Source organism: Hyperolius riggenbachi, chromosome 3, assembly GCF_040937935.1.
Source record: "Hyperolius riggenbachi isolate aHypRig1 chromosome 3, aHypRig1.pri, whole genome shotgun sequence".
Lineage (NCBI taxonomy): Eukaryota > Metazoa > Chordata > Amphibia > Anura > Hyperoliidae > Hyperolius > Hyperolius riggenbachi.
This window is the reverse complement of record NC_090648.1, coordinates 77,467,501-77,484,643: the sequence shown is the minus strand read 5'-3', so window position 1 is coordinate 77,484,643 and position 17,143 is coordinate 77,467,501. Positions and strand designations below refer to the sequence as shown.

At 52.8% G+C, this 17,143-nt stretch overlaps 45 non-coding genes across 45 annotated transcripts; 23 read left to right on the top strand and 22 right to left on the bottom strand.

The window, feature by feature from the left end:
* Positions 1-385: 385 nt before the first annotated feature.
* On the bottom strand, positions 386-457 carry TRNAE-UUC (transfer RNA glutamic acid (anticodon UUC)). Its single transcript has one exon. It is a non-coding gene; the product is annotated as a tRNA-Glu (tRNA).
* Positions 458-590: 133 nt separating this feature from the next.
* Positions 591-663, top strand: TRNAM-CAU (transfer RNA methionine (anticodon CAU)). Its single transcript has one exon. It is a non-coding gene; the product is annotated as a tRNA-Met (tRNA).
* A 395-nt stretch (positions 664-1,058) lies between these two features.
* TRNAE-UUC (transfer RNA glutamic acid (anticodon UUC)) lies at positions 1,059-1,130 on the bottom strand. The gene has a single exon. It is a non-coding gene; the product is annotated as a tRNA-Glu (tRNA).
* A 133-nt stretch (positions 1,131-1,263) lies between these two features.
* On the top strand, positions 1,264-1,336 carry TRNAM-CAU (transfer RNA methionine (anticodon CAU)). Its single transcript has one exon. It is a non-coding gene; the product is annotated as a tRNA-Met (tRNA).
* A 395-nt stretch (positions 1,337-1,731) lies between these two features.
* On the bottom strand, positions 1,732-1,803 carry TRNAE-UUC (transfer RNA glutamic acid (anticodon UUC)). The gene has a single exon. It is a non-coding gene; the product is annotated as a tRNA-Glu (tRNA).
* Positions 1,804-1,936: 133 nt separating this feature from the next.
* On the top strand, positions 1,937-2,009 carry TRNAM-CAU (transfer RNA methionine (anticodon CAU)). The gene has a single exon. It is a non-coding gene; the product is annotated as a tRNA-Met (tRNA).
* A 601-nt stretch (positions 2,010-2,610) lies between these two features.
* TRNAM-CAU (transfer RNA methionine (anticodon CAU)) lies at positions 2,611-2,683 on the top strand. Its single transcript has one exon. It is a non-coding gene; the product is annotated as a tRNA-Met (tRNA).
* A 395-nt stretch (positions 2,684-3,078) lies between these two features.
* TRNAE-UUC (transfer RNA glutamic acid (anticodon UUC)) lies at positions 3,079-3,150 on the bottom strand. The gene has a single exon. It is a non-coding gene; the product is annotated as a tRNA-Glu (tRNA).
* A 134-nt stretch (positions 3,151-3,284) lies between these two features.
* On the top strand, positions 3,285-3,357 carry TRNAM-CAU (transfer RNA methionine (anticodon CAU)). The gene has a single exon. It is a non-coding gene; the product is annotated as a tRNA-Met (tRNA).
* Positions 3,358-3,752: 395 nt separating this feature from the next.
* Positions 3,753-3,824, bottom strand: TRNAE-UUC (transfer RNA glutamic acid (anticodon UUC)). The gene has a single exon. It is a non-coding gene; the product is annotated as a tRNA-Glu (tRNA).
* A 133-nt stretch (positions 3,825-3,957) lies between these two features.
* On the top strand, positions 3,958-4,030 carry TRNAM-CAU (transfer RNA methionine (anticodon CAU)). The gene has a single exon. It is a non-coding gene; the product is annotated as a tRNA-Met (tRNA).
* A 395-nt stretch (positions 4,031-4,425) lies between these two features.
* On the bottom strand, positions 4,426-4,497 carry TRNAE-UUC (transfer RNA glutamic acid (anticodon UUC)). The gene has a single exon. It is a non-coding gene; the product is annotated as a tRNA-Glu (tRNA).
* Positions 4,498-4,631: 134 nt separating this feature from the next.
* TRNAM-CAU (transfer RNA methionine (anticodon CAU)) lies at positions 4,632-4,704 on the top strand. The gene has a single exon. It is a non-coding gene; the product is annotated as a tRNA-Met (tRNA).
* A 395-nt stretch (positions 4,705-5,099) lies between these two features.
* TRNAE-UUC (transfer RNA glutamic acid (anticodon UUC)) lies at positions 5,100-5,171 on the bottom strand. The gene has a single exon. It is a non-coding gene; the product is annotated as a tRNA-Glu (tRNA).
* A 133-nt stretch (positions 5,172-5,304) lies between these two features.
* On the top strand, positions 5,305-5,377 carry TRNAM-CAU (transfer RNA methionine (anticodon CAU)). Its single transcript has one exon. It is a non-coding gene; the product is annotated as a tRNA-Met (tRNA).
* A 395-nt stretch (positions 5,378-5,772) lies between these two features.
* On the bottom strand, positions 5,773-5,844 carry TRNAE-UUC (transfer RNA glutamic acid (anticodon UUC)). Its single transcript has one exon. It is a non-coding gene; the product is annotated as a tRNA-Glu (tRNA).
* A 133-nt stretch (positions 5,845-5,977) lies between these two features.
* Positions 5,978-6,050, top strand: TRNAM-CAU (transfer RNA methionine (anticodon CAU)). Its single transcript has one exon. It is a non-coding gene; the product is annotated as a tRNA-Met (tRNA).
* A 1,051-nt stretch (positions 6,051-7,101) lies between these two features.
* TRNAE-UUC (transfer RNA glutamic acid (anticodon UUC)) lies at positions 7,102-7,173 on the bottom strand. Its single transcript has one exon. It is a non-coding gene; the product is annotated as a tRNA-Glu (tRNA).
* A 133-nt stretch (positions 7,174-7,306) lies between these two features.
* On the top strand, positions 7,307-7,379 carry TRNAM-CAU (transfer RNA methionine (anticodon CAU)). Its single transcript has one exon. It is a non-coding gene; the product is annotated as a tRNA-Met (tRNA).
* Positions 7,380-7,774: 395 nt separating this feature from the next.
* TRNAE-UUC (transfer RNA glutamic acid (anticodon UUC)) lies at positions 7,775-7,846 on the bottom strand. The gene has a single exon. It is a non-coding gene; the product is annotated as a tRNA-Glu (tRNA).
* A 133-nt stretch (positions 7,847-7,979) lies between these two features.
* TRNAM-CAU (transfer RNA methionine (anticodon CAU)) lies at positions 7,980-8,052 on the top strand. Its single transcript has one exon. It is a non-coding gene; the product is annotated as a tRNA-Met (tRNA).
* A 395-nt stretch (positions 8,053-8,447) lies between these two features.
* On the bottom strand, positions 8,448-8,519 carry TRNAE-UUC (transfer RNA glutamic acid (anticodon UUC)). The gene has a single exon. It is a non-coding gene; the product is annotated as a tRNA-Glu (tRNA).
* A 133-nt stretch (positions 8,520-8,652) lies between these two features.
* On the top strand, positions 8,653-8,725 carry TRNAM-CAU (transfer RNA methionine (anticodon CAU)). Its single transcript has one exon. It is a non-coding gene; the product is annotated as a tRNA-Met (tRNA).
* Positions 8,726-9,120: 395 nt separating this feature from the next.
* TRNAE-UUC (transfer RNA glutamic acid (anticodon UUC)) lies at positions 9,121-9,192 on the bottom strand. The gene has a single exon. It is a non-coding gene; the product is annotated as a tRNA-Glu (tRNA).
* Positions 9,193-9,325: 133 nt separating this feature from the next.
* TRNAM-CAU (transfer RNA methionine (anticodon CAU)) lies at positions 9,326-9,398 on the top strand. Its single transcript has one exon. It is a non-coding gene; the product is annotated as a tRNA-Met (tRNA).
* A 395-nt stretch (positions 9,399-9,793) lies between these two features.
* On the bottom strand, positions 9,794-9,865 carry TRNAE-UUC (transfer RNA glutamic acid (anticodon UUC)). The gene has a single exon. It is a non-coding gene; the product is annotated as a tRNA-Glu (tRNA).
* Positions 9,866-9,998: 133 nt separating this feature from the next.
* TRNAM-CAU (transfer RNA methionine (anticodon CAU)) lies at positions 9,999-10,071 on the top strand. Its single transcript has one exon. It is a non-coding gene; the product is annotated as a tRNA-Met (tRNA).
* Positions 10,072-10,466: 395 nt separating this feature from the next.
* Positions 10,467-10,538, bottom strand: TRNAE-UUC (transfer RNA glutamic acid (anticodon UUC)). Its single transcript has one exon. It is a non-coding gene; the product is annotated as a tRNA-Glu (tRNA).
* Positions 10,539-10,671: 133 nt separating this feature from the next.
* TRNAM-CAU (transfer RNA methionine (anticodon CAU)) lies at positions 10,672-10,744 on the top strand. Its single transcript has one exon. It is a non-coding gene; the product is annotated as a tRNA-Met (tRNA).
* Positions 10,745-12,065: 1,321 nt separating this feature from the next.
* Positions 12,066-12,138, bottom strand: TRNAM-CAU (transfer RNA methionine (anticodon CAU)). The gene has a single exon. It is a non-coding gene; the product is annotated as a tRNA-Met (tRNA).
* A 133-nt stretch (positions 12,139-12,271) lies between these two features.
* TRNAE-UUC (transfer RNA glutamic acid (anticodon UUC)) lies at positions 12,272-12,343 on the top strand. The gene has a single exon. It is a non-coding gene; the product is annotated as a tRNA-Glu (tRNA).
* Positions 12,344-12,738: 395 nt separating this feature from the next.
* Positions 12,739-12,811, bottom strand: TRNAM-CAU (transfer RNA methionine (anticodon CAU)). The gene has a single exon. It is a non-coding gene; the product is annotated as a tRNA-Met (tRNA).
* Positions 12,812-12,945: 134 nt separating this feature from the next.
* TRNAE-UUC (transfer RNA glutamic acid (anticodon UUC)) lies at positions 12,946-13,017 on the top strand. The gene has a single exon. It is a non-coding gene; the product is annotated as a tRNA-Glu (tRNA).
* A 395-nt stretch (positions 13,018-13,412) lies between these two features.
* TRNAM-CAU (transfer RNA methionine (anticodon CAU)) lies at positions 13,413-13,485 on the bottom strand. Its single transcript has one exon. It is a non-coding gene; the product is annotated as a tRNA-Met (tRNA).
* A 133-nt stretch (positions 13,486-13,618) lies between these two features.
* TRNAE-UUC (transfer RNA glutamic acid (anticodon UUC)) lies at positions 13,619-13,690 on the top strand. The gene has a single exon. It is a non-coding gene; the product is annotated as a tRNA-Glu (tRNA).
* A 395-nt stretch (positions 13,691-14,085) lies between these two features.
* On the bottom strand, positions 14,086-14,158 carry TRNAM-CAU (transfer RNA methionine (anticodon CAU)). The gene has a single exon. It is a non-coding gene; the product is annotated as a tRNA-Met (tRNA).
* A 134-nt stretch (positions 14,159-14,292) lies between these two features.
* Positions 14,293-14,364, top strand: TRNAE-UUC (transfer RNA glutamic acid (anticodon UUC)). Its single transcript has one exon. It is a non-coding gene; the product is annotated as a tRNA-Glu (tRNA).
* A 395-nt stretch (positions 14,365-14,759) lies between these two features.
* TRNAM-CAU (transfer RNA methionine (anticodon CAU)) lies at positions 14,760-14,832 on the bottom strand. Its single transcript has one exon. It is a non-coding gene; the product is annotated as a tRNA-Met (tRNA).
* Positions 14,833-14,965: 133 nt separating this feature from the next.
* TRNAE-UUC (transfer RNA glutamic acid (anticodon UUC)) lies at positions 14,966-15,037 on the top strand. The gene has a single exon. It is a non-coding gene; the product is annotated as a tRNA-Glu (tRNA).
* Positions 15,038-15,432: 395 nt separating this feature from the next.
* Positions 15,433-15,505, bottom strand: TRNAM-CAU (transfer RNA methionine (anticodon CAU)). The gene has a single exon. It is a non-coding gene; the product is annotated as a tRNA-Met (tRNA).
* A 134-nt stretch (positions 15,506-15,639) lies between these two features.
* Positions 15,640-15,711, top strand: TRNAE-UUC (transfer RNA glutamic acid (anticodon UUC)). Its single transcript has one exon. It is a non-coding gene; the product is annotated as a tRNA-Glu (tRNA).
* Positions 15,712-16,106: 395 nt separating this feature from the next.
* On the bottom strand, positions 16,107-16,179 carry TRNAM-CAU (transfer RNA methionine (anticodon CAU)). The gene has a single exon. It is a non-coding gene; the product is annotated as a tRNA-Met (tRNA).
* Positions 16,180-16,312: 133 nt separating this feature from the next.
* Positions 16,313-16,384, top strand: TRNAE-UUC (transfer RNA glutamic acid (anticodon UUC)). The gene has a single exon. It is a non-coding gene; the product is annotated as a tRNA-Glu (tRNA).
* A 395-nt stretch (positions 16,385-16,779) lies between these two features.
* TRNAM-CAU (transfer RNA methionine (anticodon CAU)) lies at positions 16,780-16,852 on the bottom strand. The gene has a single exon. It is a non-coding gene; the product is annotated as a tRNA-Met (tRNA).
* A 134-nt stretch (positions 16,853-16,986) lies between these two features.
* Positions 16,987-17,058, top strand: TRNAE-UUC (transfer RNA glutamic acid (anticodon UUC)). The gene has a single exon. It is a non-coding gene; the product is annotated as a tRNA-Glu (tRNA).
* Positions 17,059-17,143: the final 85 nt, after the last annotated feature.

Below are 17,143 nucleotides of genomic sequence, written 5' to 3'. Positions count from 1 at the left end.
GCTTGGACAGCCTTTTGGTTAGGGCAAGTCCACCCTATAAGCGTACAAGCCTATCGCGGAGACTTTTGATCACTTTCCCACCCACTGAGATACCACTGAGAGTAGAGTCTGGACATCAGCGCTATCAGCAGCAGAGTTGCAAAAGGGGCTTGGAGCAACTGAAAATCTGACTTTGGACATTGCCTTTCTTGTCACCCGCCGAGAACTTTTGTAGATGGGGCGAAGAGAAAACAGCCAGTATTACAGAGGGAGGACCTTTTTCTGGCCAACAGCCGTTCTTCCCCTGCACTAATAGGCCCCCAAGGAGAAGGCTTTTGTTGGGCTCCGGTACGCTCACCTGGGAAGCTTGATTCTGATGAGCGCACCTTAGCCAAAAGGCAGGACGTTCCCATACCGGGAGTCGAACCCGGGCCGCCTGGGTGAAAACCAGGAATCCTGACCGCTAGACCATATGGGAGGCGTTCGGTAAGAGCTGAATGCATCTGGGGGAAAAAGGAGCTCGAGAGCCAGAGGGGGGCATCAGCTCTGTCTAGACAGCAAACCATGAGCCAACTTACCTGGCACGTGTGCGGCACAGTGGCAAAAGCACTGCCTCGTTAGCGCAGTAGGTAGCGCGTCAGTCTCATAATCTGAAGGTCGTGAGTTCAATCATCACACGGGGCACTGTCCTCATGCTTGGACAGCCTTTTGGTTAGGGCAAGTCCACCCTATAAGCGTACAAGCCTATCGCGGAGACTTTTGATTACTTTCCCACCCACTGAGATACCACTGAGAGTAGAGTCTGGACATCAGCGCTATCAGCAGCAGAGTTGCAAAAGGGGCTTGGAGCAACTGAAAATCTGACTTTGGACATTGCCTTTCTTGTCACCCACCGAGAACTTTTGTAGATGGGGCGAAGAGAAAACAGACAGTATTACAGAGGGAGGACCTTTTTCTGGCCAACAGCCGTTCTTCCCCTGCACTAATAGGCCCCCAAGGAGAAGGCTTTTGTTGGGCTCCGGTACGCTCACCTGGGAAGCTTGATTCTGATGAGCGCACCTTAGCCAAAAGGCAGGACGTTCCCATACCGGGAGTCGAACCCGGGCCGCCTGGGTGAAAACCAGGAATCCTGACCGCTAGACCATATGGGAGGCGTTCGGTAAGAGCTGAATGCATCTGGGGGAAAAAGGAGCTCGAGAGCCAGAGGGGGGCATCAGCTCTGTCTAGACAGCAAACCATGAGCCAACTTACCTGGCGCGTGTGCGGCACAGTGGCAAAAGCACTGCCTCGTTAGCGCAGTAGGTAGCGTGTCAGTCTCATAATCTGAAGGTCGTGAGTTCAATCCTCACACGGGGCACTGTCCTCATGCTTGGACAGCCTTTTGGTTAGGGCAAGTCCACCCTATAAGCGTACAAGCCTATCGCGGAGACTTTTGATCACTTTCCCACCCACTGAGATACCACTGAGAGTAGAGTCTGGACATCAGCGCTATCAGCAGCAGAGTTGCAAAAGGGGCTTGGAGCAACTGAAAATCTGACTTTGGACATTGCCTTTCTTGTCACCCGCCGAGAACTTTTGTAGATGGGGCGAAGAGAAAACAGCCAGTATTACAGAGGGAGGACCTTTTTCTGGCCAACAGCCGTTCTTCCCCTGCACTAATAGGCCCCCAAGGAGAAGGCTTTTGTTGGGCTCCGGTACGCTCACCTGGGAAGCTTGATTCTGATGAGCGCACCTTAGCCAAAAGGCAGGACGTTCCCATACCGGGAGTCGAACCCGGGCCGCCTGGGTGAAAACCAGGAATCCTGACCGCTAGACCATATGGGAGGCGTTCGGTAAGAGCTGAATGCATCTGGGGGAAAAAGGAGCTCGAGAGCCAGAGGGGGGCATCAGCTCTGTCTAGACAGCAAACCATGAGCCAACTTACCTGGCGCGTGTGCGGCACAGTGGCAAAAGCACTGCCTCGTTAGCGCAGTAGGTAGCGCGTCAGTCTCATAATCTGAAGGTCGTGAGTTCAATCCTCACACGGGGCACTGTCCTCATGCTTGGACAGCCTTTTGGTTAGGGCAAGTCCACCCTATAAGCGTACAAGCCTATCGCGGAGACTTTTGATCACTTTCCCACCCACTGAGATACCACTGAGAGTAGAGTCTGGACATCAGCGCTATCAGCAGCAGAGTTGCAAAAGGGGCTTGGAGCAACTGAAAATCTGACTTTGGACATTGCCTTTCTTGTCACCCGCCGAGAACTTTTGTAGATGGGGCGAAGAGAAAACAGCCAGTATTACAGAGGGAGGACCTTTTTCTGGCCAACAGCCGTTCTTCCCCTGCACTAATAGGCCCCCAAGGAGAAGGCTTTTGTTGGGCTCCGGTACGCTCACCTGGGAAGCTTGATTCTGATGAGCGCACCTTAGCCAAAAGGCAGGACGTTCCCATACCAGGAGTCGAACCCGGGCCGCCTGGGTGAAAACCAGGAATCCTGAACGCTTGACCATATGGGAGGCGTTCGGTAAGAGCTGAATGCATCTGGGGGAAAAAGGAGCTCGAGAGCCAGAGGGGGGGCATCAGCTCTGTCTAGACAGCAAACCATGAGCCAACTTACCTGGCGCGTGTGCGGCACAGTGGCAAAAGCACTGCCTCGTTAGCGCAGTAGGTAGCGTGTCAGTCTCATAATCTGAAGGTCGTGAGTTCAATCCTCACACGGGGCACTGTCCTCATGCTTGGACAGCCTTTTGGTTAGGGCAAGTCCACCCTATAAGCGTACAAGCCTATCGCGGAGACTTTTGATCACTTTCCCACCCACTGAGATACCACTGAGAGTAGAGTCTGGACATCAGCGCTATCAGCAGCAGAGTTGCAAAAGGGGCTTGGAGCAACTGAAAATCTGACTTTGGACATTGCCTTTCTTGTCACCCGCCGAGAACTTTTGTAGATGGGGCGAAGAGAAAACAGCCAGTATTACAGAGGGAGGACCTTTTTCTGGCCAACAGCCGTTCTTCCCCTGCACTAATAGGCCCCCAAGGAGAAGGCTTTTGTTGGGCTCCGGTACGCTCACCTGGGAAGCTTGATTCTGATGAGCGCACCTTAGCCAAAAGGCAGGACGTTCCCATACCGGGAGTCGAACCCGGGCCGCCTGGGTGAAAACCAGGAATCCTGACCGCTTGACCATATGGGAGGCGTTCGGTAAGAGCTGAATGCATCTGGGGGAAAAAGGAGCTCGAGAGCCAGAGGGGGGGCATCAGCTCTGTCTAGACAGCAAACCATGAGCCAACTTACCTGGCGCGTGTGCGGCACAGTGGCAAAAGCACTGCCTCGTTAGCGCAGTAGGTAGCGCGTCAGTCTCATAATCTGAAGGTCGTGAGTTCAATCCTCACACGGGGCACTGTCCTCATGCTTGGACAGCCTTTTGGTTAGGGCAAGTCCACCCTATAAGCGTACAAGCCTATCGCGGAGACTTTTGATCACTTTCCCACCCACTGAGATACCACTGAGAGTAGAGTCTGGACATCAGCGCTATCAGCAGCAGAGTTGCAAAAGGGGCTTGGAGCAACTGAAAATCTGACTTTGGACATTGCCTTTCTTGTCACCCGCCGAGAACTTTTGTAGATGGGGCGAAGAGAAAACAGCCAGTATTACAGAGGGAGGACCTTTTTCTGGCCAACAGCCGTTCTTCCCCTGCACTAATAGGCCCCCAAGGAGAAGGCTTTTGTTGGGCTCCGGTACGCTCACCTGGGAAGCTTGATTCTGATGAGCGCACCTTAGCCAAAAGGCAGGACGTTCCCGTACCGGGAGTCGAACCCGGGCCGCCTGGGTGAAAACCAGGAATCCTGACCGCTAGACCATATGGGAGGCGTTCGGTAAGAGCTGAATGCATCTGGGGGAAAAAGGAGCTCGAGAGCCAGAGGGGGGCATTAGCTCTGTCTAGACAGCAAACCATGAGCCAACTTACCTGGCGCGTGTGCGGCACAGTGGCAAACGCACTGCCTCGTTAGCGCAGTAGGTAGCGCGTCAGTCTCATAATCTGAAGGTCGTGAGTTCAATCCTCACACGGGGCACTGTCCTCATGCTTGGACAGCCTTTTGGTTAGGGCAAGTCCACCCTATAAGCGTACAAGCCTATCGCGGAGACTTTTGATCACTTTCCCACCCACTGAGATACCACTGAGAGTAGAGTCTGGACATCAGCGCTATCAGCAGAAGAGTTGCAAAAGGGGCTTGGAGCAACTGAAAATCTGACTTTGGACATTGCCTTTCTTGTCACCCGCCGAGAACTTTTGTAGATGGGGCGAAGAGAAAACAGCCAGTATTACAGAGGGAGGACCTTTTTCTGGCCAACAGCCGTTCTTCCCCTGCACTAATAGGCCCCCAAGGAGAAGGCTTTTGTTGGGCTCCGGTACGCTCACCTGGGAAGCTTGATTCTGATGAGCGCACCTTAGCCAAAAGGCAGGACGTTCCCATACCGGGAGTCGAACCCGGGCCGCCTGGGTGAAAACCAGGAATCCTGACCGCTTGACCATATGGGAGGCGTTCGGTAAGAGCTGAATGCATCTGGGGGAAAAAGGAGCTCGAGAGCCAGAGGGGGGGCATCAGCTCTGTCTAGACAGCAAACCATGAGCCAACTTACCTGGCGCGTGTGCGGCACAGTGGCAAAAGCACTGCCTCGTTAGCGCAGTAGGTAGCGCGTCAGTCTCATAATCTGAAGGTCGTGAGTTCAATCCTCACACGGGGCACTGTCCTCATGCTTGGACAGCCTTTTGGTTAGGGCAAGTCCACCCTATAAGCGTACAAGCCTATCGCGGAGACTTTTGATCACTTTCCCACCCACTGAGATACCACTGAGAGTAGAGTCTGGACATCAGCGCTATCAGCAGCAGAGTTGCAAAAGGGGCTTGGAGCAACTGAAAATCTGACTTTGGACATTGCCTTTCTTGTCACCCGCCGAGAACTTTTGTAGATGGGGCGAAGAGAAAACAGCCAGTATTACAGAGGGAGGACCTTTTTCTGGCCAACAGCCGTTCTTCCCCTGCACTAATAGGCCCCCAAGGAGAAGGCTTTTGTTGGGCTCCGGTACGCTCACCTGGGAAGCTTGATTCTGATGAGCGCACCTTAGCCAAAAGGCAGGACGTTCCCGTACCGGGAGTCGAACCCGGGCCGCCTGGGTGAAAACCAGGAATCCTGACCGCTAGACCATATGGGAGGCGTTCGGTAAGAGCTGAATGCATCTGGGGGAAAAAGGAGCTCGAGAGCCAGAGGGGGGCATTAGCTCTGTCTAGACAGCAAACCATGAGCCAACTTACCTGGCGCGTGTGCGGCACAGTGGCAAACGCACTGCCTCGTTAGCGCAGTAGGTAGCGCGTCAGTCTCATAATCTGAAGGTCGTGAGTTCAATCCTCACACGGGGCACTGTCCTCATGCTTGGACAGCCTTTTGGTTAGGGCAAGTCCACCCTATAAGCGTACAAGCCTATCGCGGAGACTTTTGATCACTTTCCCACCCACTGAGATACCACTGAGAGTAGAGTCTGGACATCAGCGCTATCAGCAGAAGAGTTGCAAAAGGGGCTTGGAGCAACTGAAAATCTGACTTTGGACATTGCCTTTCTTGTCACCCGCCGAGAACTTTTGTAGATGGGGCGAAGAGAAAACAGCCAGTATTACAGAGGGAGGACCTTTTTCTGGCCAACAGCCGTTCTTCCCCTGCACTAATAGGCCCCCAAGGAGAAGGCTTTTGTTGGGCTCCGGTACGCTCACCTGGGAAGCTTGATTCTGATGAGCGCACCTTAGCCAAAAGGCAGGACGTTCCCGTACCGGGAGTCGAACCCGGGCCGCCTGGGTGAAAACCAGGAATCCTGACCGCTTGACCATATGGGAGGCGTTCGGTAAGAGCTGAATGCATCTGGGGGAAAAAGGAGCTCGAGAGCCAGAGGGGGGCATCAGCTCTGTCTAGACAGCAAACCATGAGCCAACTTACCTGGCGCGTGTGCGGCACAGTGGCAAAAGCACTGCCTCGTTAGCGCAGTAGGTAGCGCGTCAGTCTCATAATCTGAAGGTCGTGAGTTCAATCCTCACACGGGGCACTGTCCTCATGCTTGGACAGCCTTTTGGTTAGGGCAAGTCCACCCTATAAGCGTACAAGCCTATCGCGGAGACTTTTGATCACTTTCCCACCCACTGAGATACCACTGAGAGTAGAGTCTGGACATCAGCGCTATCAGCAGCAGAGTTGCAAAAGGGGCTTGGAGCAACTGAAAATCTGACTTTGGACATTGCCTTTCTTGTCACCCGCCGAGAACTTTTGTAGATGGGGCGAAGAGAAAACAGCCAGTATTACAGAGGGAGGACCTTTTTCTGGCCAACAGCCGTTCTTCCCCTGCACTAATAGGCCCCCAAGGAGAACGCTTTTGTTGGGCTCCGGTACGCTCACCTGGGAAGCTTGATTCTGATTAGGGATCGTCGGAAATGCCAATTTCCGATTCCGCGGTAAATCCGCATTCCGCCATTGCCAAATACCGATTCCGCTTTCCGCTACCAATTTCCGCATTCCAATGCGGAATTTCCGCCGGAAATCGCGGAAATTCCGCCCGACTTTAACATCAATTTTCTCAAAAACTATAAGGTCTTTTTGAAAACTTTTTTTTGCATCCTGTTCAGGAGATTCTGCTTAATAAACCCTGAAAATTTGGTGTTTCTAGGACTTACGGGGGCTTTGCTATTAACCGCTAAAGTCGGCGTATTTTTACTGTAATGTAAATGCAGAAAATAGGCAGATGCGGATTTTCTGCATTTTACATTACAGTAAAAATCCACCGACTTTAGCGGTTAATAGCAAAGCCCCCGTAAGTCCTAGAAACACCAAATTTTCAGGGTTTATTAAGCAGAATCTCCTGAACAAGATGCAAAAAAAAAGTTTTCAAAAAGACTTCATAGTTTTTGAGAAAATCAATGTTAAAGTCGGGCGGAATTTCCGTGATTTCCGGCGGAAATCCGCCTAACGCACTTGCATTAACGATTTCCGCATTCCGATGCGGAAATGCAATTTCCGATCGGAATTTCGGAAATTGCATTTCCGTGGAATCCGAATGAGCATCCCTAATTCTGATGAGCGCACCTTAGCCAAAAGGCAAGACGTTCCCATACCGGGAGTCGAACCCGGGCCGCCTGGGTGAAAACCAGGAATCCTGACCGCTTGACCATATGGGAGGCGTTCGGTAAGAGCTGAATGCATCTGGGGGAAAAAGGAGCTCGAGAGCCAGAGGGGGGCATCAGCTCTGTCTAGACAGCAAACCATGAGCCAACTTACCTGGCGCGTGTGCGGCACAGTGGCAAAAGCACTGCCTCGTTAGCGCAGTAGGTAGTGTGTCAGTCTCATAATCTGAAGGTCGTGAGTTCAATCCTCACACGGGGCACTGTCCTCATGCTTGGACAGCCTTTTGGTTAGGGCAAGTCCACCCTATAAGCGTACAAGCCTATCGCGGAGACTTTTGATCACTTTCCCACCCACTGAGATACCACTGAGAGTAGAGTCTGGACATCAGCGCTATCAGCAGCAGAGTTGCAAAAGGGGCTTGGAGCAACTGAAAATCTGACTTTGGACATTGCCTTTCTTGTCACCCGCCGAGAACTTTTGTAGATGGGGCGAAGAGAAAACAGCCAGTATTACAGAGGGAGGACCTTTTTCTGGCCAACAGCCGTTCTTCCCCTGCACTAATAGGCCCCCAAGGAGAAGGCTTTTGTTGGGCTCCGGTACGCTCACCTGGGAAGCTTGATTCTGATGAGCGCACCTTAGCCAAAAGGCAGGACGTTCCCGTACCGGGAGTCGAACCCGGGCCGCCTGGGTGAAAACCAGGAATCCTGACCGCTAGACCATATGGGAGGCGTTCGGTAAGAGCTGAATGCATCTGGGGGAAAAAGGAGCTCGAGAGCCAGAGGGGGGCATCAGCTCTGTCTAGACAGCAAACCATGAGCCAACTTACCTGGCGCGTGTGCGGCACAGTGGCAAAAGCACTGCCTCGTTAGCGCAGTAGGTAGCGTGTCAGTCTCATAATCTGAAGGTCGTGAGTTCAATCCTCACACGGGGCACTGTCCTCATGCTTGGACAGCCTTTTGGTTAGGGCAAGTCCACCCTATAAGCGTACAAGCCTATCGCGGAGACTTTTGATCACTTTCCCACCCACTGAGATACCACTGAGAGTAGAGTCTGGACATCAGCGCTATCAGCAGCAGAGTTGCAAAAGGGGCTTGGAGCAACTGAAAATCTGACTTTGGACATTGCCTTTCTTGTCACCCGCCGAGAACTTTTGTAGATGGGGCGAAGAGAAAACAGCCAGTATTACAGAGGGAGGACCTTTTTCTGGCCAACAGCCGTTCTTCCCCTGCACTAATAGGCCCCCAAGGAGAAGGCTTTTGTTGGGCTCCGGTACGCTCACCTGGGAAGCTTGATTCTGATGAGCGCACCTTAGCCAAAAGGCAGGACGTTCCCGTACCGGGAGTCGAACCCGGGCCGCCTGGGTGAAAACCAGGAATCCTGACCGCTAGACCATATGGGAGGCGTTCGGTAAGAGCTGAATGCATCTGGGGGAAAAAGGAGCTCGAGAGCCAGAGGGGGGCATCAGCTCTGTCTAGACAGCAAACCATGAGCCAACTTACCTGGCGCGTGTGCGGCACAGTGGCAAAAGCACTGCCTCGTTAGCGCAGTAGGTAGCGCGTCAGTCTCATAATCTGAAGGTCGTGAGTTCAATCCTCACACGGGGCACTGTCCTCATGCTTGGACAGCCTTTTGGTTAGGGCAAGTCCACCCTATAAGCGTACAAGCCTATCGCGGAGACTTTTGATCACTTTCCCACCCACTGAGATACCACTGAGAGTAGAGTCTGGACATCAGCGCTATCAGCAGCAGAGTTGCAAAAGGGGCTTGGAGCAACTGAAAATCTGACTTTGGACATTGCCTTTCTTGTCACCCGCCGAGAACTTTTGTAGATGGGGCGAAGAGAAAACAGCCAGTATTACAGAGGGAGGACCTTTTTCTGGCCAACAGCCGTTCTTCCCCTGCACTAATAGGCCCCCAAGGAGAAGGCTTTTGTTGGGCTCCGGTACGCTCACCTGGGAAGCTTGATTCTGATGAGCGCACCTTAGCCAAAAGGCAGGACGTTCCCATACCGGGAGTCGAACCCGGGCCGCCTGGATGAAAACCAGGAATCCTGACCGCTAGACCATATGGGAGGCGTTCGGTAAGAGCTGAATGCATCTGGGGGAAAAAGGAGCTCGAGAGCCAGAGGGGGGCATCAGCTCTGTCTAGACAGCAAACCATGAGCCAACTTACCTGGCACGTGTGCGGCACAGTGGCAAAAGCACTGCCTCGTTAGCGCAGTAGGTAGCGCGTCAGTCTCATAATCTGAAGGTCGTGAGTTCAATCCTCACACGGGGCACTGTCCTCATGCTTGGACAGCCTTTTGGTTAGGGCAAGTCCACCCTATAAGCGTACAAGCCTATCGCGGAGACTTTTGATCACTTTCCCACCCACTGAGATACCACTGAGAGTAGAGTCTGGACATCAGCGCTATCAGCAGCAGAGTTGCAAAAGGGGCTTGGAGCAACTGAAAATCTGACTTTGGACATTGCCTTTCTTGTCACCCACCGAGAACTTTTGTAGATGGGGCGAAGAGAAAACAGACAGTATTACAGAGGGAGGACCTTTTTCTGGCCAACAGCCGTTCTTCCCCTGCACTAATAGGCCCCCAAGGAGAAGGCTTTTGTTGGGCTCCGGTACGCTCACCTGGGAAGCTTGATTCTGATGAGCGCACCTTAGCCAAAAGGCAGGACGTTCCCATACCGGGAGTCGAACCCGGGCCGCCTGGGTGAAAACCAGGAATCCTGACCGCTAGACCATATGGGAGGCGTTCGGTAAGAGCTGAATGCATCTGGGGGAAAAAGGAGCTCGAGAGCCAGAGGGGGGCATCAGCTCTGTCTAGACAGCAAACCATGAGCCAACTTACCTGGCGCGTGTGCGGCACAGTGGCAAAAGCACTGCCTCGTTAGCGCAGTAGGTAGCGTGTCAGTCTCATAATCTGAAGGTCGTGAGTTCAATCCTCACACGGGGCACTGTCCTCATGCTTGGACAGCCTTTTGGTTAGGGCAAGTCCACCCTATAAGCGTACAAGCCTATCGCGGAGACTTTTGATCACTTTCCCACCCACTGAGATACCACTGAGAGTAGAGTCTGGACATCAGCGCTATCAGCAGCAGAGTTGCAAAAGGGGCTTGGAGCAACTGAAAATCTGACTTTGGACATTGCCTTTCTTGTCACCCGCCGAGAACTTTTGTAGATGGGGCGAAGAGAAAACAGCCAGTATTACAGAGGGAGGACCTTTTTCTGGCCAACAGCCGTTCTTCCCCTGCACTAATAGGCCCCCAAGGAGAAGGCTTTTGTTGGGCTCCGGTACGCTCACCTGGGAAGCTTGATTCTGATGAGCGCACCTTAGCCAAAAGGCAGGACGTTCCCGTACCGGGAGTCGAACCCGGGCCGCCTGGGTGAAAACCAGGAATCCTGACCGCTAGACCATATGGGAGGCGTTCGGTAAGAGCTGAATGCATCTGGGGGAAAAAGGAGCTCGAGAGCCAGAGGGGGGCATCAGCTCTGTCTAGACAGCAAACCATGAGCCAACTTACCTGGCGCGTGTGCGGCACAGTGGCAAAAGCACTGCCTCGTTAGCGCAGTAGGTAGCGCGTCAGTCTCATAATCTGAAGGTCGTGAGTTCAATCCTCACACGGGGCACTGTCCTCATGCTTGGACAGCCTTTTGGTTAGGGCAAGTCCACCCTATAAGCGTACAAGCCTATCGCGGAGACTTTTGATCACTTTCCCACCCACTGAGATACCACTGAGAGTAGAGTCTGGACATCAGCGCTATCAGCAGCAGAGTTGCAAAAGGGGCTTGGAGCAACTGAAAATCTGACTTTGGACATTGCCTTTCTTGTCACCCGCCGAGAACTTTTGTAGATGGGGCGAAGAGAAAACAGCCAGTATTACAGAGGGAGGACCTTTTTCTGGCCAACAGCCGTTCTTCCCCTGCACTAATAGGTAGGGATGCTCATTCGGATTCCACGGAAATGCAATTTCCGAAATTCCGATCGGAAATTGCATTTCCGCATCGGAATGCGGAAATCGTTAATGCAAGTGCATTAGGCGGATTTCCGCCGGAAATCGCGGAAATTCCGCCCGACTTTAACATTGATTTTCTCAAAAACTATGAAGTCTTTTTGAAAACTTTTTTTTTGCATCTTGTTCAGGAGATTCTGCTTAATAAACCCTGAAAATTTGGTGTTTCTAGGACTTACGGGGGCTTTGCTATTAACCGCTAAAGTCGGTGGATTTTTACTGTAATGTAAAATGCAGAAAATCCGCATCTGCCTATTTTCTGCATTTACATTACAGTAAAAATCCGCCGACTTTAGCGGTTAATAGCAAAGCCCCCGTAAGTCCTAGAAACACCAAATTTTCAGGGTTTATTAAGCAGAATCTCCTGAACAGGATGCAAAAAAAAGTTTTCAAAAAGACCTTATAGTTTTTGAGAAAATTGATGTTAAAGTCGGGCGGAATTTCCGCGATTTCCGGCGGAAATTCCGCATTGGAATGCGGAAATTGGTAGCGGAAAGCGGAATCGGTATTTGGCAATGGCGGAATGCGGATTTACCGCGGAATCGGAAATTGGCATTTCCGACCATCCCTAATCAGAATCAAGCTTCCCAGGTGAGCGTACCGGAGCCCAACAAAAGCCTTCTCCTTGGGGGCCTATTAGTGCAGGGGAAGAACGGCTGTTGGCCAGAAAAAGGTCCTCTCTCTGTAATACTGGCTGTTTTCTCTTCGCCCCATCTACAAAAGTTCTCGGCGGGTGACAAGAAAGGCAATGTCCAAAGTCAGATTTTCAGTTGCTCCAAGCCCCTTTTGCAACTCTGCTGCTGATAGCGCTGATGTCCAGACTCTACTCTCAGTGGTATCTCAGTGGGTGGGAAAGTGATCAAAAGTCTCCGCGATAGGCTTGTACGCTTATAGGGTGGACTTGCCCTAACCAAAAGGCTGTCCAAGCATGAGGACAGTGCCCCGTGTGAGGATTGAACTCACGACCTTCAGATTATGAGACTGACGCGCTACCTACTGCGCTAACGAGGCAGTGCTTTTGCCACTGTGCCGCACACGCGCCAGGTAAGTTGGCTCATGGTTTGCTGTCTAGACAGAGCTGATGCCCCCCTCTGGCTCTCGAGCTCCTTTTTCCCCCAGATGCATTCAGCTCTTACCGAACGCCTCCCATATGGTCTAGCGGTCAGGATTCCTGGTTTTCACCCAGGCGGCCCGGGTTCGACTCCCGGTACGGGAACGTCCTGCCTTTTGGCTAAGGTGCGCTCATCAGAATCAAGCTTCCCAGGTGAGCGTACCGGAGCCCAACAAAAGCCTTCTCCTTGGGGGCCTATTAGTGCAGGGGAAGAACGGCTGTTGGCCAGAAAAAGGTCCTCCCTCTGTAATACTGGCTGTTTTCTCTTCGCCCCATCTACAAAAGTTCTCGGCGGGTGACAAGAAAGGCAATGTCCAAAGTCAGATTTTCAGTTGCTCCAAGTCCCTTTTGCAACTCTGCTGCTGATAGCGCTGATGTCCAGACTCTACTCTCAGTGGTATCTCAGTGGGTGGGAAAGTGATCAAAAGTCTCCGCGATAGGCTTGTACGCTTATAGGGTGGACTTGCCCTAACCAAAAGGCTGTCCAAGCATGAGGACAGTGCCCCGTGTGAGGATTGAACTCACGACCTTCAGATTATGAGACTGACGCGCTACCTACTGCGCTAATGAGGCAGTGCTTTTGCCACTGTGCCGCACACGCGCCAGGTAAGTTGGCTCATGGTTTGCTGTCTAGACAGAGCTGATGCCCCCCCTCTGGCTCTCGAGCTCCTTTTTCCCCCAGATGCATTCAGCTCTTACCGAATGCCTCCCATATGGTCAAGCGGTCAGGATTCCTGGTTTTCACCCAGGCGGCCCGGGTTCGACTCCCGGTATGGGAACGTCTTGCCTTTTGGCTAAGGTGCGCTCATCAGAATCAAGCTTCCCAGGTGAGCGTACCGGAGCCCAACAAAAGCCTTCTCCTTGGGGGCCTATTAGTGCAGGGGAAGAACGGCTGTTGGCCAGAAAAAGGTCCTCCCTCTGTAATACTGGCTGTTTTCTCTTCGCCCCATCTACAAAAGTTCTCGGCGGGTGACAAGAAAGGCAATGTCCAAAGTCAGATTTTCAGTTGCTCCAAGCCCCTTTTGCAACTCTGCTGCTGATAGCGCTGATGTCCAGACTCTACTCTCAGTGGTATCTCAGTGGGTGGGAAAGTGATCAAAAGTCTCCGCGATAGGCTTGTACGCTTATAGGGTGGACTTGCCCTAACCAAAAGGCTGTCCAAGCATGAGGACAGTGCCCCGTGTGAGGATTGAACTCACGACCTTCAGATTATGAGACTGACGCGCTACCTACTGCGCTAACGAGGCAGTGCTTTTGCCACTGTGCCGCACACGCGCCAGGTAAGTTGGCTCATGGTTTGCTGTCTAGACAGAGCTGATGCCCCCCTCTGGCTCTCGAGCTCCTTTTTCCCCCAGATGCATTCAGCTCTTACCGAACGCCTCCCATATGGTCTAGCGGTCAGGATTCCTGGTTTTCACCCAGGCGGCCCGGGTTCGACTCCCGGTACGGGAACGTCCTGCCTTTTGGCTAAGGTGCGCTCATCAGAATCAAGCTTCCCAGGTGAGCGTACCGGAGCCCAACAAAAGCCTTCTCCTTGGGGGCCTATTAGTGCAGGGGAAGAACGGCTGTTGGCCAGAAAAAGGTCCTCCCTCTGTAATACTGGCTGTTTTCTCTTCGCCCCATCTACAAAAGTTCTCGGCGGGTGACAAGAAAGGCAATGTCCAAAGTCAGATTTTCAGTTGCTCCAAGTCCCTTTTGCAACTCTGCTGCTGATAGCGCTGATGTCCAGACTCTACTCTCAGTGGTATCTCAGTGGGTGGGAAAGTGATCAAAAGTCTCCGCGATAGGCTTGTACGCTTATAGGGTGGACTTGCCCTAACCAAAAGGCTGTCCAAGCATGAGGACAGTGCCCCGTGTGAGGATTGAACTCACGACCTTCAGATTATGAGACTGACGCGCTACCTACTGCGCTAATGAGGCAGTGCTTTTGCCACTGTGCCGCACACGCGCCAGGTAAGTTGGCTCATGGTTTGCTGTCTAGACAGAGCTGATGCCCCCCCTCTGGCTCTCGAGCTCCTTTTTCCCCCAGATGCATTCAGCTCTTACCGAATGCCTCCCATATGGTCAAGCGGTCAGGATTCCTGGTTTTCACCCAGGCGGCCCGGGTTCGACTCCCGGTATGGGAACGTCCTGCCTTTTGGCTAAGGTGCGCTCATCAGAATCAAGCTTCCCAGGTGAGCGTACCGGAGCCCAACAAAAGCCTTCTCCTTGGGGGCCTATTAGTGCAGGGGAAGAACGGCTGTTGGCCAGAAAAAGGTCCTCCCTCTGTAATACTGGCTGTTTTCTCTTCGCCCCATCTACAAAAGTTCTCGGCGGGTGACAAGAAAGGCAATGTCCAAAGTCAGATTTTCAGTTGCTCCAAGCCCCTTTTGCAACTCTGCTGCTGATAGCGCTGATGTCCAGACTCTACTCTCAGTGGTATCTCAGTGGGTGGGAAAGTGATCAAAAGTCTCCGCGATAGGCTTGTACGCTTATAGGGTGGACTTGCCCTAACCAAAAGGCTGTCCAAGCATGAGGACAGTGCCCCGTGTGAGGATTGAACTCACGACCTTCAGATTATGAGACTGACGCGCTACCTACTGCGCTAACGAGGCAGTGCTTTTGCCACTGTGCCGCACACGCGCCAGGTAAGTTGGCTCATGGTTTGCTGTCTAGACAGAGCTGATGCCCCCCTCTGGCTCTCGAGCTCCTTTTTCCCCCAGATGCATTCAGCTCTTACCGAACGCCTCCCATATGGTCTAGCGGTCAGGATTCCTGGTTTTCACCCAGGCGGCCCGGGTTCGACTCCCGGTACGGGAACGTCCTGCCTTTTGGCTAAGGTGCGCTCATCAGAATCAAGCTTCCCAGGTGAGCGTACCGGAGCCCAACAAAAGCCTTCTCCTTGGGGGCCTATTAGTGCAGGGGAAGAACGGCTGTTGGCCAGAAAAAGGTCCTCCCTCTGTAATACTGGCTGTTTTCTCTTCGCCCCATCTACAAAAGTTCTCGGCGGGTGACAAGAAAGGCAATGTCCAAAGTCAGATTTTCAGTTGCTCCAAGTCCCTTTTGCAACTCTGCTGCTGATAGCGCTGATGTCCAGACTCTACTCTCAGTGGTATCTCAGTGGGTGGGAAAGTGATCAAAAGTCTCCGCGATAGGCTTGTACGCTTATAGGGTGGACTTGCCCTAACCAAAAGGCTGTCCAAGCATGAGGACAGTGCCCCGTGTGAGGATTGAACTCACGACCTTCAGATTATGAGACTGACGCGCTACCTACTGCGCTAATGAGGCAGTGCTTTTGCCACTGTGCCGCACACGCGCCAGGTAAGTTGGCTCATGGTTTGCTGTCTAGACAGAGCTGATGCCCCCCCTCTGGCTCTCGAGCTCCTTTTTCCCCCAGATGCATTCAGCTCTTACCGAATGCCTCCCATATGGTCAAGCGGTCAGGATTCCTGGTTTTCACCCAGGCGGCCCGGGTTCGACTCCCGGTATGGGAACGTCTTGCCTTTTGGCTAAGGTGCGCTCATCAGAATCAAGCTTCCCAGGTGAGCGTACCGGAGCCCAACAAAAGCCTTCTCCTTGGGGGCCTATTAGTGCAGGGGAAGAACGGCTGTTGGCCAGAAAAAGGTCCTCCCTCTGTAATACTGGCTGTTTTCTCTTCGCCCCATCTACAAAAGTTCTCGGCGGGTGACAAGAAAGGCAATGTCCAAAGTCAGATTTTCAGTTGCTCCAAGCCCCTTTTGCAACTCTGCTGCTGATAGCGCTGATGTCCAGACTCTACTCTCAGTGGTATCTCAGTGGGTGGGAAAGTGATCAAAAGTCTCCGCGATAGGCTTGTACGCTTATAGGGTGGACTTGCCCTAACCAAAAGGCTGTCCAAGCATGAGGACAGTGCCCCGTGTGAGGATTGAACTCACGACCTTCAGATTATGAGACTGACGCGCTACCTACTGCGCTAACGAGGCAGTGCTTTTGCCACTGTGCCGCACACGCGCCAGGTAAGTTGGCTCATGGTTTGCTGTCTAGACAGAGCTGATGCCCCCCTCTGGCTCTCGAGCTCCTTTTTCCCCCAGATGCATTCAGCTCTTACCGAACGCCTCCCATATGGTCTAGCGGTCAGGATTCCTGGTTTTCACCCAGGCGGCCCGGGTTCGACTCCCGGTACGGGAACGTCCTGCCTTTTGGCTAAGGTGCGCTCATCAGAATCAAGCTTCCCAGGTGAGCGTACCGGAGCCCAACAAAAGCCTTCTCCTTGGGGGCCTATTAGTGCAGGGGAAGAACGGCTGTTGGCCAGAAAAAGGTCCTCCCTCTGTAATACTGGCTGTTTTCTCTTCGCCCCATCTACAAAAGTTCTCGGCGGGTGACAAGAAAGGCAATGTCCAAAGTCAGATTTTCAGTTGCTCCAAGTCCCTTTTGCAACTCTGCTGCTGATAGCGCTGATGTCCAGACTCTACTCTCAGTGGTATCTCAGTGGGTGGGAAAGTGATCAAAAGTCTCCGCGATAGGCTTGTACGCTTATAGGGTGGACTTGCCCTAACCAAAAGGCTGTCCAAGCATGAGGACAGTGCCCCGTGTGAGGATTGAACTCACGACCTTCAGATTATGAGACTGACGCGCTACCTACTGCGCTAATGAGGCAGTGCTTTTGCCACTGTGCCGCACACGCGCCAGGTAAGTTGGCTCATGGTTTGCTGTCTAGACAGAGCTGATGCCCCCCCTCTGGCTCTCGAGCTCCTTTTTCCCCCAGATGCATTCAGCTCTTACCGAATGCCTCCCATATGGTCAAGCGGTCAGGATTCCTGGTTTTCACCCAGGCGGCCCGGGTTCGACTCCCGGTATGGGAACGTCCTGCCTTTTGGCTAAGGTGCGCTCATCAGAATCAAGCTTCCCAGGTGAGCGTACCGGAGCCCAACAAAAGCCTTCTCCTTG